Source organism: Felis catus, chromosome F2 (assembly GCF_018350175.1).
Source record: "Felis catus isolate Fca126 chromosome F2, F.catus_Fca126_mat1.0, whole genome shotgun sequence".
NCBI lineage: Eukaryota > Metazoa > Chordata > Mammalia > Carnivora > Felidae > Felis > Felis catus.
In genome coordinates, this window is record NC_058385.1 from 75,923,887 (window position 1) to 75,938,742 (window position 14,856).

A 14,856-nucleotide genomic window follows, 5' to 3' on the forward strand; every position below is an offset into this window, starting at 1 on the left:
GGGGGAGCTAAATACAGACACGGTTTTGGGGCACAGCAGAAACTCTGGAGGCCGGAACAGTGAGGAGTGACACAGAGAGTGTAGAATTGTGCTCCATAGCCTGAGAAGCGGCTGTCACAGGGATGGGTCCACGGGGGCTGGGGCAGATTCTCAGCATCAGGGACTGAACAAAAAAGCCAGAGATCACCAAGTGCAGCTCCCTTATCTTATAGGTGAGGAAACTGAGACTCAGAGACGCCCAGAAGGGCCTGGTGACCGGCCTGAGGTCACACAGTAACTTGGTGATAAAGGTAGAACTTGAGTATAATTGTCTGGATATCAGACTATGATGCCGGTTAAACTAATAATGGAGATCATGGTCAACATGTACGGAACACGCCCTGTGTGTCATCCATCATGCAAAGCACTTTATTTGAATCTCTTTACATGACTCTTCTGTGACTGCCCGTGCTTATGGACACAAGCCTGCTTTCCTGAGCAGGAGCCTGGCTGGCTGACCCCAGCCAGCCTGTGTGGGCGAATCTCCCTTCACTCCAACCTCTGCAGTCTTCACTTGTGTCAGCTGTCTCTGAGCGTTTCCTTGCACACCCTCCTTCTTCCCCACGTCCCCCTTCGTCCCGGTTTACTCTCCCTTTTTCAGCCACTGCCACCTGGGGTTGGGATTCTCCTTGGAAGCCTGTCTCCCAGGACTTGGCACTTGGTCCCAAAGGATGTGTAGGGACGCTCGTGGGAGGGTGAGTGAATGGTGCCTCCATACCGACTGGGAAGGGGAGAGCCGAGGGCATGGGTGGGAGCGTACGGGGCCCCTGGGAGCTCGGTGGAGCACCCATTGTTCCCTGTTCATCATCTGGTGCTCCCAGGTTTATTGAGCAGCGTTGGCCGAGGGCTGGCAGGTGGGGCAGAGGGGCAATGGCACGAATGAGTATAAAGCAACGTAGAGAGCGTGAAGAACCATGGGGGAGGCGCACTGGGCATGAGAGATGACAGTTATTCCCACCCATGGCCATCAGGGATGGTTTCTCATGGGATCCCTTCTGGGTCTGGAAGGCGGGGAGGTTGAATATGTGCAGAGATGGTGGGAAAAGGAATCCGTGCCCAGGGGGTTATGAGAGCGTGTGTAAGGTGAGAGAGAAGTTGAGAGGCAAGAAGGAAGACCGGGGGGCCGACTTAAGTGTGAATAGACAGAAGGCATCTGTGGGGTGGGGGTGGTAACAGGGACCTCTAACCCTTACCGAGCACCCGCGACACGCCAGACTCGCTTCTGAGAGCTTTCAGTGCCGCGACTCGTGTTTTCCACGCAACATCACCCCACTTTACCACTGAGGAGACTGGGACACAGAGACGTGAAGTACCAGCCTAAGGTCACACAGCCCGGAAGCAGTAGCTCGGAAGTCGAATCTGCCAGGCTGGGTTTTGGCCTGTTTCACTCCGCTGCCTCTTGAGCGGACTGGAAGGGAACGGAGAGCGGGGGGCGAAGGGGAAAAAGGAACCCTGTGTCGAGGAACTTTGACCAGTTCTCAGATGGCCAGCGGATCTCCTCATCCACAAAACGCCTGGCCTGTCGTTGGAACTGGAACGACGAGCCCACCTGTGTCCCTGAGGGGACGCTCCCAGCTTGCAGCCCTGGAATAAGTCAGGTGGGGTCTCCGGGGCCCGTGGGGCAGGGATGCCTGCAAGATTCTTCTGGGTCTCAGAGATCTTCCAGAAATGCAGTATCTGATGTAGCAACAGCCTTCCTCCCCCTGGTCATCCCTAGGCCCCTGCGTGTCTCCTTTTGTTTATGATTACTGAAGGCATTTGCATGAAAACAGGGTTTTCTTAGTCTTCTGAGGGTTCGGCTTCCTGCTGCCTGTTCTTACCTGAAGCCATAATTCTCCATTTGTGGCTCAATAACCATCTCCCGGGTGGCTAATTATGGGCCATATGCTCCTGGGGCTGGTGTGCCAGAGAGGCAGACTGGCATGCTCGGTGTGTCCGGCTCCTGTACTTCTCTCTCTTTTGGACTTGCTGGCTCAAACCTGTCCTCCACAGCGCGCCCCCAGGGCCCCTCGAGACTGTTTGCCTCCTCAGGTGGTGTTCCGTTTTGCAGACAACCCTGGCTGGGCTTAACTGGGCCTTCACTGGTCTGCCTGCCAGCATCTCAGTGTTGACCGGTTGGCAAAAAATCAACAGAAGGGCAGATGACGTCTGCTGTCTAAACCCCCTCCAGGTCGGGTGATGAAGTGGAAAGAGCTCTGGCCTGGGATCAGGGGAAGTGGAGAGCTCCTGGCTTTGTTGGGAAATTGCTGTTATGACTTTGGAGAAATCTCTTTACCCTTCCGGTTCTTCGTTTTTTCCTTATGTAAAGGAGTGATTTCGGTTCGATCAGTGGTTCCTAACCTGATTCCTAGGTGTCTGAAAAGATAGTGATGGGCGCAGGGGGGCCTTTAAAACAGCTTTGAACTCCCTCTAACCACTAGCTCCTAGAGAGAAGGGATCGCTGCCTATTCACTGAGTCTCCGTTATCTAGGACACTGTTTGGCACAGAAGGTGCGGACAATGAATGTTTGTTGGAATACGAAGGCCTTTCAGAAAGCCCAACAAAAATTGTCCTTTGGTGCTGACAAACCTGGGCAGGCTAACAGAAACCTTGGACTCTTTAATGACCAGCATGACGTTAGAGATGAACTACCCATTTTTTTTTTGTCTCTGCATAACTGCCTCTAACTTAAGCAGGGAAGGAATCTGTGGGAGCCAAGGCATCTGAGAACACAGGTGATTTCAGCGGTCAAGGTGGGAGGTGCGATCGGTCGAGCTGCAGTGATGTGACTGCCCAACTGCCTGCTGGGAATGGACACTATCTAGCTCTCTTAGGCTTCCATGGACTTTGTCCCCACCAAGACTATCACAGACTTGGGGATTTCTCCAAAAACAGGAAGGAATTTTGGATTCCAGGCAGCCAAAACGTGACAAAGGACCACTGTGCCTGTAACCCTGGTCCTGTCGCGGTTAACTGGATCTCTGCTCCGTAGCCGGTGGGTGGCTTTGACGAAGGGAATGAGAAAACCAACTTATGTCTGCATTTTGATGTAGAAAAATGTCTGTGTGCCCGCAGTCTATGTGAAAGAAATTATAACGGGATGCTTGTGGATGAAGATGGGCTTATCTCTCGTCTACAAAGCTGGGGTTTTCCACCAAGGTAAGTAAAGACATTCCCCTGTTGAGACACAGACACAGGTGCTAAGGGAGACTCACCTTTTCTGTATCTCTAGTTGTTCTGGGGGAGCTCCAGGGACCAGTCTTGTCTGGCTCCCCATCTCGCCGGGCCTCATAGTCCCAAACTGGTTTACTTCACCGGGATTTTGTGAGCTCAAGTGAGATCCTGGGTTCGAACGTTATCTCTAACCTTAAATGTGCTCATGTTGCCAATAACAGTCCACAACAATGCCAGTGATCACCAATGTCTGTCTTGGTGTTTATCTGGACAGTGTGGGTTGGCAGCCGTCCACGAGGAAACACCTTCCCTTTTCCTTCTTCTCGCTGGTGTTCTTTGCGTTCCTTTGATCTGTGCAGTGGACACTGTCCGATACCTTTTGGATAGTCTCGCTACCTCTTAATTATTTTGAACATTATGACTTCCGCCTTTGCATGGAAGAACCCAGAAAATTTGCATCCCGAGGATTGCTTTGAGCCAGGATAACGGTAGAGGACCTAGGCCCCTGTAGTTAGGTGAACTTCTCTGAGACTTGGAATCAGAAATATGAGGTCCTTGTCCAGAAAGCGTGGAGCTATTTGGTTGTTTGGGGGCAGCAGTGGTGGAATTTCTGGCTGCTAGTTGTGGTCGTGGTAACTGCTACATAGTGATGTTTATTAGAGAATCCTCACAGGGGTGTTTGGACTCGGCAGAGTCAGATTCCATTTTTACTCTTCTCAAAGATATTCTGAGTTATTGGGTACGTTTCATATGTTCCTTTCCTGCTTACATTAGGCAGGCTGTTTGCAGCTAAAAATCCTTCCCAGTGTTGGAATTGCATGTGGAGTGGGTTCCAAAAGTTGCAGAACCTATGCTGTGTATAGAAGGGGCTTAGCGGAGGTGGTCAGGCATCAGGAGGCAAGGATTCACCCAAGGTCAGCTAGAGACAGGATGGCCTCGTGTTCCTGTTGGCAAACCCACCTCAGCTGCGCCCTACCCGGCTAACCTTTGCCAGCTCATCCTTGGGACACTGACCTCTGCCAGTGGAAGCGGCAGGGTTGAGGGCAGTAGTTTGGGCGTCTCCTTTGTCGCTTTGACTCCTGCTGATACCCTTGCCCTCAGGGTCTTTGCTTCTATCCCTTCATGGAGGCTAGTTGTGAGATCAATAATGATTTTACCTTTTCACAAGTAGATGTTACAGTGTTTGAAAATGTGTGGAAAGGTAAAGACTAATGGTGGAAACAAGTGACAGAGGGAGGCATAAAGATGGAGAGAGAGAGAGAGGGAGAGAGAAAATGACAAATAAGAAAGAGAGGGAGAGACAAAGACGCAAAAAGTGAGAGAGATGGAAAAAGGGCCCTATCTATGTCAGGAATAGTCCCTGGTGAGTTAGCTTCTGTGGTAACCAGCCTCTGTGACGGCCTCCATGAGCCCCGTTTCTGGTTTTTCACTCCCCATGTAGTTCTTTTTCACGTTGTATCTTGCTGGCCTGTGTGACAAATAGAGGATGGTGGAGGTCACAGCGGTGATTCCCAAGGCTAGGTCATAGAATACATTGTCGCTTCTGCCTTGGCCTCTTGGATGGTTCTCTCTGCAGGAAGCCAGCCGCCATGTTGGAAGGACACTAACACGGCTCCGTGGAGAGCCCGCATGAAGAGGAACCAACTTGGCAGTTGCGACTTGCTGGCCCCGGGAGCGAGCCTCCTGGGAAGTGAGTCTTGTGGCCTCAGTCCATCACTGAGATGGCTGGACACCAGCTGGTACCTGGCAGCAATCACCTGAGAGAGCCTGAGCCGGAGGCGCCCCATCAGGCCGCGCTTGCTCCTTGATCTGCAGAGCTGAGGGAGCTAATGAGTGATTACTGTTGTTTTGAGCCATTGGATGTCAGGTTATTTGCCACGCAGCACTAGATACTCAATATAGTTCCCTTGCTGCCCTTCCTTTTGGTAAAAATGCTCCGGAGTCTGAGGTAGGGACAGACAATGGGCGTGTTCGGGAACCTCTCATCTTCTTCCATGGGTGTTATTGTTCTGCTTCGTAGACTCACTCATTCGTCACTTAGTAGAAATTCCTCTTGGGCTCTGGTAGATAACGGAACATTATTTCTGTTTCTCAGTATTATTGCACCTTTAATTCTCCTGGGTCTATTTTCGTAAGCATTTCAATGGGAAGGTGGATAAGGATGAATCCCAAGCTGTTATCTTGCTGTTCTCTTAGCCAGGGAATCAAAAATCTATAACTGCTTCTACGGTTTTGCTTTTGCATTCCATCACTGCACATTTTTGAGCACATATTTCCAAACCATTTTTTCTTGCTCGTTTCTTCATTTATTTATTAGTCACATGTACCATTGGATTGTTTTATCATATGTTAGAAAGCCTATGTAAAATATGCGTTTAGAAAAGATGAGAGAAAAACACATAGAAATTCTAATATTTTCTTTTTTCTGCTTAAATGGTTGTCTTGGGCACCGCTGGTCAATGTGTCCCTTCTCCCACTTTGGACACCACTGGTCTCCCATACGGTTCAAGATTATAGGGTTCCTGCTTCATTCAGGCTTCTTTTTAAAAAAATTTTTAAACATTTTTATTTATTTTTGAGAGACAGAGTGTGAGCGGGGGTGGGGCAGAGAGAGAGGGAGACACAGACTCCGAAGCAGGCTCCAGGCTCTGAGCTGTCAGCACGGAGCCCGAGGTGGGGCTCAAACTCACGGACCACGAGATCATGACCTGAGCTGAAGTCGGATGCTCAACTGACTGATCCACCCAGGCGCCCCCATTCATGCTTCTTAAAAGAAAGAATAATAAATGAATGAATGCATGAATGGACGAATACGTAAAGACATGACCGAATCGTGGGATTTAATCTTCTCCAAGTTACAGAGCCCCTCTCTGCCACATTTGCTGAGAACAGCCTCTGTGCTAAGTACACCCTTGGAGGACAGGTCTGAACTTTTCTTTCTTTCTTTCTTTCTTTCTTTCTTTCTTTCTTTCTTTCTTTCTTCTTTCTTTTTTTTTAATATTTTTATTTATTTTTTTGAAGGAGAGCGAGAGAGAGAGAGAGCATGAGCAGGGGAGGAGCAGAGAGAGAGAGGGAGACACAGAATCCTAAGCGGGCTCCAGGCTCTGAGCTGTCAGCACGGAGCCCGAGGTGGGGCTCGAACTCACGGACCGCGAGATCATGACCTGAGCTGAAGTCGGATGCTCAACTGACTGATCCACCCAGGCGTCCCCATTCATGCTTCTTAAAAGAATAATAAATGAATGAATGCATGAATGGACGAATACGTAAAGACATGACCGAATCGTGGGATTTAATCTTCTCCAAGTTACAGAGCCCCTCTCTGCCACATTTGCTGAGAACAGCCTCTGTGCTAAGTACACCCTTGGAGGACAGATCTGAACTTTCTCTTTCTTTCTTTCTTTCTTTCTTTCTTTCTTTCTTTCTTTCTTTCTCTTTCTTTTTTTTTTTAATATTTTTATTTATTTTTTTGAAGGAGAGCAAGAGAGAGAGAGAGCATGAGCAGGGGAGGAGCAGAGAGAGAGAGGGAGACACAGAATCCTAAGCGGGCTCCAGGCTCTGAGCTGTCAGCACGGAGCCCGAGGTGGGGCTCAAACTCACGGACCGCGAGATCATGACCTGAGCTGAAGTCGGATGCTCAACTGACTGATCCACCCAGGCGCCCCCATTCATGCTTCTTAAAAGAATAATAAATGAATGAATGCATGAATGGACGAATACATAAAGACATGACCGAATCGTGGGATTTAATCTTCTCCAAGTTACAGAGCCCCTCTCTGCCACATTTGCTGAGAACAGCCTCTGTGCTAAGTACACCCTTGGAGGACAGGTCTGAACTTCTTTCTTTCTTTCTTTCTTTCTTTCTTTCTTTCTTTCTTTCTTTCTTTTTTTTTTAATATTTTTATTTATTTTTTTGAAGGAGAGCAAGAGAGAGAGAGAGCATGAGCAGGGGAGGAGCAGAGAGAGAGAGGGAGACACAGAATCCTAAGCAGGCTCCAGGCTCTGAGCTGTCAGCACAGAACCCGATGCAGGGCTCGTACTCACAAACTGGGAGATCATGACCTGAGCCGAAGTCGGACGCTCAACCGACTGAGCCACCCAGGCGCCCCGGACTTACTTCTAAGACAAATTGTGTTCTGTTTTCCCTATCCATCCCAACCCGTACCGTGCCATATGCAGGCCCCCAAATCACACCCCCGCACACCATAGTTTTCTCCCTTTCCTTCAAGCTGTCTTCCAGGCCCGGCTCTCTGGCAAATAGCCGTCACCAGCGAAGACCTTTCTAGTGAGTACATATGTGGGGGAGGATTTTCCTGGCCCTTAACTAGCTTGCCTCACCAGGACTCAGGCTGTCTGGGTTTCTGTCTTCTAACATTTCCTGGGGCCAAGGAGCTGTGGCAGACACAATTATAACCAGCCCGTCAGGTCTCTTCGTTTGGCTGGGCATCTCTCTTCCGCATCCGTCAGCTTAGATCCTCGTCCCCATTTATGCCTTCCGAGTGACCTAGTGAGTTAGAGTCAATGTTGCTGCTTCCCTGCTGCAGCCCCATTCTGCACCACACTGGCTCTCCTGGCCTGGGGTTGTGCAAGCGACTGGGCACGTGGAAGAAGGCGCAAAGGGCCAGCTTCTCTGGGAGCACAGCTGGCTTTGTTCTCTCCGTGTGCACGTGCGTGTGCATGTATTCAGAGAGTTACGAGAGGGATGTACTTGGCGGGATTTAGAAAGTCTTAGTTTGAACTCTGATCCCTGGATTCTTTGTTGTTGGGCCTTGGCCAAGACAGCTCATTCGGGACCAATGGCTGGGAGTCTTTGGGGACATACCTGGGGACATACAATCACAACGGAGTCTTGTGCTGGACATGCTCCTGGCCGCCCTGAACTTTTGAATACTGGGACGATCTCGGTTAGGCCCCCAAATCTCAGTGGTTGGAAACAACAAAATTTATTTCTCACTAATGTCTCTGTGTCCATCATGGGATATCTGGGGGTCTGCTTCGCTCTGGGACTCAGGCTGCCCTAGGGGCCACCAACTGCCAGGACAGGGAAGAGAGAGAGCAGACAAATAACACGGTGCCACCGATTTTCACAGATGTTTCAGTCACTTCTGCTCCTGTTTCGATGACCAGAGCAAATCACAGGGGATGGCGGCTTTCCAGGAGGGGCTGAGATGTACCATGTTACCACGTGACCAGAAGGGAAAACCATGAAATATGTGAACAGTGCTCGTGACGGTCCATATCCTTTCCTTCTTCTGGATCCTTTCCTGGTTTCCGGATTCTGCGCTTCTAAGATGGGAGTCAGAAACTCACTGTGGTGGACAGGATAATACTCCACACAAAGATGTCCACGTCTTAATCCCCAGAGCCCGTGAGTATGTCCTCTATGACAGAAGAGGCTTTGCAGGTGTGATTAAATTAGGGGGCTTGAGATGGGAAGATTATCTGGGATTATCCCGGTGGGCCTGATGTAACCACCGGGATCCCTAGAAGGAAAGAGGGAGGCGGGAGAAGCAGAGTCAGAGATGGGAGGGTGAACACAGAGGTTGCAGCGACTGCTGTAAAGAGGCTCGTGGGCCCAGGAATGCAGGCAGCTGGGTTCTGAAGAAGCTGGGAGAGTGGAGGCTGGGTGGCGGTCGTGGGGCTCCAGAGAAGTGACACGGGCACATCTCTACAAGAAGGCTGAACTGGGGGGGTGGGATAACATAGTTCACTCTGCTTTTATGATTACACAGACTCGTTTCCCTCTTTTGCCCCATTGAAGACATATTTGGCTTACTTACCCAACACAGGATCAACAACCCCCTTTGGCCTCTGTGGTAATGCCTCCGAGACTTTCACCAGCGTCATGACTTCGGATTCAGAGCATGGCGCCACGAGTTCACCAGAACTGGGCTGCCCCCACTGATGAGTATCTCAGTGTCTTTTGCTACGTGACACCCAGCGACATACGGCAACGGCATTTATCCCGTGTTCACCGGCCTTCCCGGGGACTGGGTGTACGATGGCCAGGCCGATCTGGGCTGCGCTCCGCTGGAGGTTCTGGTTCAGCCTGCGGGTGGGGCTCAGGTCCGGGTTCTGGGCCGGAGGGACGGCAGCTCCCGCAGGGACGCTCGGGTCACGGTGGATCACCGGAGCACAGAAGCCGGCCCGATGGCAGCCAGGCTCACTTTGTCTCTGCTCTTGTTATGACAGCTAACACCCCATGGACTAGGGCAGGGCACGCGGTTAAGCTGAAGCCAGGGTGTGGCAAAGAGGGGGATGCAGGGCTGGCACTGCGGGTGCCAAGAGTTGGTCCTAATTCAACTGTCACAATAGAGGAGGAAGTGTAGGCTCGGGGAAATTCAGGTTATTTTCCTGGATCTCATGGTAAGTCAGTCGTATGGGTTGAGGCCACTTCTCTATTCGTTACCCTACGTTGCCAGCACAGCAGGCTCACGGAAACTTCCGGCAGGTAACCTTCTGTGCACTACCCCCTCATCTTGCCCTGGCCTTGTCTTTCTGTTTCGGGAGGCTTGTGTGTTTCCAAACTGCAGCGTGTCACCAGCTCAGCTCTCCGTCCATCCCTCTGGGGGATGAACTCCATACCCCTGGCTCGGATGACGTGTCTCTCTTGGGGCCTTTGTCTACTCTTCTGTAAAGAGATATAGTTGTCTGTCACATGACGAGGGGTGGCAGCGGAATCGCCTTGCTAGCAATTTGCAGGCCGTTCGAGCCCCTCTTCTGTGGCGTGGCGCCCTGCTGGCCCTCAAGTGCTGGGGCGATGGTGTGGCCAGGAACACGGGCCGTGCGTCAGGTACATTCAGAGCAGGGGACTGTCTGTGAGGCAGGGGCCGGTCCTGCTCTGAAGACCCCGGACCGCCCAGACCCGACACGGGGGTCGGGTGTCATGGGGTGGCCCTGTAAGTGGAAGCTGGCGCGGGGCGGGGGGGGTCTGGAGGGATCGTGGGGACCGGGTGGCTGAAGGGTATTCCTGCCACCAGATGTAGTTCACTTGCATAAACGTTTCTTGAGCCCGGCAATGTGCCAACACCTCGGCTGGGAACTGAGCCCTTAGGACACAGGAGAGACAGCTCCTGCCCTCAGGAAGCTTCGGGGCTAGTAGGGGGAGCTGAGGACATTAAATGAACGGTTGCGTTCTTCAAACGTGGCAAGAACCATGCAAACGAGAGAAGAGTTGTTTGAGCGTACTCTAACTTTTTTTTTTTAAGTTTATTTATTTTGAGAGAGAGAGAGAGTAGGGGAGGGGCAGAGAGAGGGAGAAAGAGAGTCCCAAGCAGGCTCTGCATTATCAGTACAGAGCCCCATGTGGGGCTCTAACTCACGAGCCGTGAGATCTTGACCTGAGCTGAAATCAGGAGTCGGATGCTCAGCCGACTGAGCCCCCTGGGCTCCCCAACAGCTGCATCCTTCAAGCGTGGTAAGAACCATGCAGACGAGGGCAAGGTTGTCGGGGGTACCCTAAACAGCTTTGGGGCTTGTCTGAAAGGGGTAAGCGATTCTTTGCCTGTCTTGCTGCAAATAACGAATTGCTGTGTTGCATGGGAACTCTTATTCCCCGTTCGTCGTGTTTCCGTGGGGGGAAAGGGAAATCCTACTTCCCAGGAGGGAAAGATTTGGGAGGAGCACTGCTGGCACCTTCCTCCATACCTACGACCCACTCATCCCTCCCCAGGAAGGAGAAGGGATTCTGATCCGATTAGTGACTCTGGGGACCTGGGTGGGGTCCAGAGTTCCTGGTGTTGTAGGATCTCTGATGAGAACTGGAGCCTGTTTGAGACCTGAGGTTCAAGGAAGTGAGGGCACTTGGCCTCCTTTGTCCCCTGGGTGTGGCAGAGACCAGAGGCACGGCCATCGCTCTTGAGGCTGTGTCCGCACCAAGGGAAAGCCTGGTGGCGGGGCCCAGTTAGCGGCTGTGGTAATGACGGCGGCAGAGGTGGGCAAGGAGCAGGCAGAGCGGGGAGGGGCTGAATCAAGGCAAGGCCCCCGGGGTAACGGATGGCAATTCCAGAACTATCCAATGGGACGGAACCTAAGGGAGGAGGGGTAGGTGGTAGGCTCAGGTTCCCGGCTCTGGTGAACGGGTGGGGTGATGCTCGCACCTGTTGCCTCGAGAGGGAGCCGCGATCACTCAGATTTGGACCTGAAGAAGTCATGACCCTGGATGTGGGTTCTCCTTGAGCGGCCATGCAAACATCTCACCGGGAGATGCTAGAACACGATTTACCAAGGCGGGGGGGGACCTTCGGTCTCCTGAATCTCCTGGATTCTCCTGAATCCAGCCCGTCGGTGTTGTTTAACCGATTTTAAAAGCTCCGACTTAGCTGGAGAAAGCACAAAGTGAAAGATTATACGGAAAAATCTGGATTTCGATGTTTTCTTTAAAAAGAAAAAAGAATCAGGAATCCTTGGGCTCACCTTCTTCGAGAAAAAGAGTTCCTCAGTTTCCTCGAGACGTGTCCCTGGCAGGGGCACTTTGCAGTTCACAAAGTGCACCGCTTGTCCTCGCAAAGTGTGCGGTGTGTCCCCCCGTCCGCCCCAGCTCGTCTGTCCACACGCCCTCCCTCTGTGGGCAGCGGGGCAGGAGAATCGGGGTCCCGGGGCTCTGAGCGGTTTAGGCTGAGCTCACAGCCGGGAGTGGGGGCCTGGCCCCCAGCTCCGCCCCCCCCACCCCCATTCTCAGCTCTAGTCTTAGTTTCCTTTCCATTGCTTTCCATTTGCCAGTCAGTTATAAATAGCTCAAAGAAGATTTTATTTCCAGCTTCCAAGTGACATGTGCTGTCAGCAACACCACAAAACACTTCATTGATGTTTTTAAGGGGGTGGGGGAGAGGAAATAAAATTGCTTATTTGCCCAAAGCAGTGTGCAGCGAACTGAAATCCCTCGACTCCCATGGGACTCTCTGCTCTTCCCGAGTGAATGGATTTTCAAATTTGGAACACAGGTGGCCTTCAGGCTGAATGGCCGCCGTCCGCCTCTCTGATTAATTCAGTCAATGCCGCAGCCCGAGGAGGGTTAGAGGTTGGATCTCCCCTCCCCAGCTCGGGCCCGGGGAAAGCCAGGGGAACAGGTGTGGGGGTGGGGGACGGGAGGCAGCTCCTAACAGCTTTGGGGGCCTTGTCTGAAGCCGGTAGGCAATTGTTTTTCTATCTCGCTGCTTGTCAGGGCGGAGACAGGAGGGAGAAGGCATTTCTTCCCAACAGGAGAGGAAATCACAGGCAAACGTTTGCAATGACAGAGCCAAAGGCTTGTGTCAGACATCGGGGTGAGACTGGGGTGCCTTTCAATGAGATCATGGCCAGGAATAGACAGGAACAGTGGAAGGACGGCCGGGCGCAGGCCCAGAAGAGGGAAGGGACAAGAACCTGTCCCTGTTAGCTGAGCCTTCGACACCAAGCCCGGTGCGGAGGGCTGGTAAATGAAGAGATTGTTCAGGCCATCTTAATGGTCTAAGAAGCTCCCTTACCCCGAGCTACTAGAAACAGCCTAGAGTAGCCCGAGCTACGAAAAGAGCTGTTTCATGTACGCAGCAGTCTCTGAGCTGCTTCTCCACTCCCCTTTGAAATGAAAATCATTGTTATGCGCCTGTTGGGTGGACAGAGCAAACTGGATGTGCGAGGCTAAGCCACGTGGGGAGGCCACACAGCAAGTGCTAGGAGGCTGAACCTGGCAGTCTGGCTCTGGAGCCCTTAACACGTTGCCTTATTGCCTCCGTGAGCAAAGCAGAACAGAGAGAGCATCGCCCCTGGAGAAAAAGGAAGCAGGGAGATAGAGGGGGAGACAGAGAGGAAGAGAGAGACAGAGGCAGAGAGGCTGTCTGCACAGTACCTAGCTCTGAGTGGGCTCAGGGCACCTGACTGAGGAAGAGAAATCCTCAAGGGAGAGGAAGGGACGATGAGGCCAAGCTCAGGGTCCACCTTAGCTCCTGTCCTTCTGGACTCTCAGAAGGTGGAGGAAGGAGAGGTTTTCTGTCCCGACTCTGGAATCTTCGCTGGCAAGTTTGGCCCATTGTCCTGGCATTAGCCAGCCAGATCAGCCTTTCTCCCCCTTGGAGAAGGGGAACAGGGCAGGAGCAGAGACAGACCTGGAAGGTAGCACAGAGACACTGTTTCCAGTCCTGGGCCTGCCTTCACCCCGTCCAGGAGACATCCTTTGTGTTAAGCCAGGTAGGGAAGGGGAGGAATGACAGCGACTTCACCTCGCTCATTCGCCCGACGTTGTGCAGGCACTTCTGTGGGCTCGGCTCCTTCGCTCCCGACGTGGGGGTCGAACTCACGAACTGCGAGACCAGGACCTGAGCCGGAGTCGGACGCTCCACGGAGCCACCGGGGGCCCAGGGGCCCCTGGAGTGGTGTTTATGTACTGGTTTGTTTGTATCCTCCACACTGGGATATGAGCTCCGAGCTCATATTATTTGTCTTATCCCCGGCTGTGTCCCACTGAGTGCCTACTGCTCCCGGGCGTTCGGGAAAGCTCTGGAACGCGTGCGTGAAGTAATTGCCCGACACGGGGCGCCATCACTGGAACCTGGGCCTGTGTGGCTGCACAGGGAGTAATGAGCTGCCTGGACCGATCCCTGTGCGTTCACGACGGTGAGCCGGCCGGATGCAGGTCTGGAGGGCTTCGTGGAGGCGACCGCCAGCACGCCGGGAGCCGGCAGGGCGGGGGCAGAAGTCCGTGACCTCATTCAGTTCATTCAGTTCAACTCGGTGTGCACCTCGTGGGCTCTGACCGTGTGCTCGGCCCTGCCGGTGCTGTCTGAATCACACCGAAGAAACACAAGTCAGGGGATCGTCCTCGAAGAAACTTCAGACGTGACAAAGCCAGGGGCCATCCCAGTCTCGGCCGCCGCCACGTCGTTTGCCTCCTTCCCGTGAGGAAGAAGCGGGCAGACCGTGGGCCTTGGAGGCTGCGGTCGTGGGACTCGGGGAGGCAAGTGGCATCGAGGAGGACTCTGTTCTGGGGCTGCTTCTCCTCACCGTGATCCCCGGAGAGATGTTTTCCTGCTCCGAACATGGCTCCGTAGTTGGAACACGGACCCCATCACCTCTCGTCCCCCAGGGCTGTCCCGGAGACCAGAGTGCCGACGAATGAGAAAGTGCTTTTTCAAGGTCATGCGGGACATGGGCACGAAGGGCATTATTACTATTTGTGGTGCTGTTGGTATCCATTTATTTGGGGGCCTAGCAACCCTTACTTTTCGGTAACATCCCCCAGACTTTCCTCCAGACAGCAGCCCTCTCGCTCTCAGCTCATGAGGTTTGGGACAGGCCACCTCACCCTCCTGGTGGCAGGAAGAGCCCAGGTCTGGCCAGCTGCCAAATCCTGTTTCTCTGGACTTAGCAGTTAGCTTGGGGGTGAGTGTAGATCCCAAGCCAGTCTGATGAGGTCTTAGGTCTTAAGATGAGCCAGGTCTTAGGATGGAATAGGCAGGAAGAGGGATTTTCTTCCTTCTGTTTTTAAAGTTTATTTATTTAGGGGTGCCCGGGTGGCTCAGCACGTCAGGCGTCCGACTTTGGCTCAGATCATGATCTCACGGTCCGTGAGTTCGAGCCCCACGTCGGGCTCTGTGCTGACAGCTCGGAGCCTGGAGCCTGCTTCGGAGTCTGTGTCTCCCTCTCTCTCTTTGCCCCTCGCCCACTCGTACTCTGTCTGTCTGCCTCTC

The 14,856-nt window shown here is 52.7% G+C and overlaps 1 long non-coding RNA gene across 3 annotated transcripts in view; it reads left to right on the forward strand.

Moving 5' to 3' along the window:
* The window catches only part of LOC109496243, a 28,752-nt gene extending 14,012 nt beyond the window's left edge, over positions 1 to 14,740 (forward strand). For all 3 annotated transcript variants that reach the window (XR_002152237.3, XR_006592457.1, XR_006592458.1), the window contains exons 3-5: positions 3,095 to 3,178; positions 8,284 to 8,561; positions 8,983 to 14,740. This is a non-coding gene — a long non-coding RNA (uncharacterized LOC109496243). The remainder of the gene's footprint in view (positions 1 to 3,094; positions 3,179 to 8,283; positions 8,562 to 8,982) is intronic.
* The last annotated feature ends 116 nt before the right edge of the window (positions 14,741 to 14,856 follow it).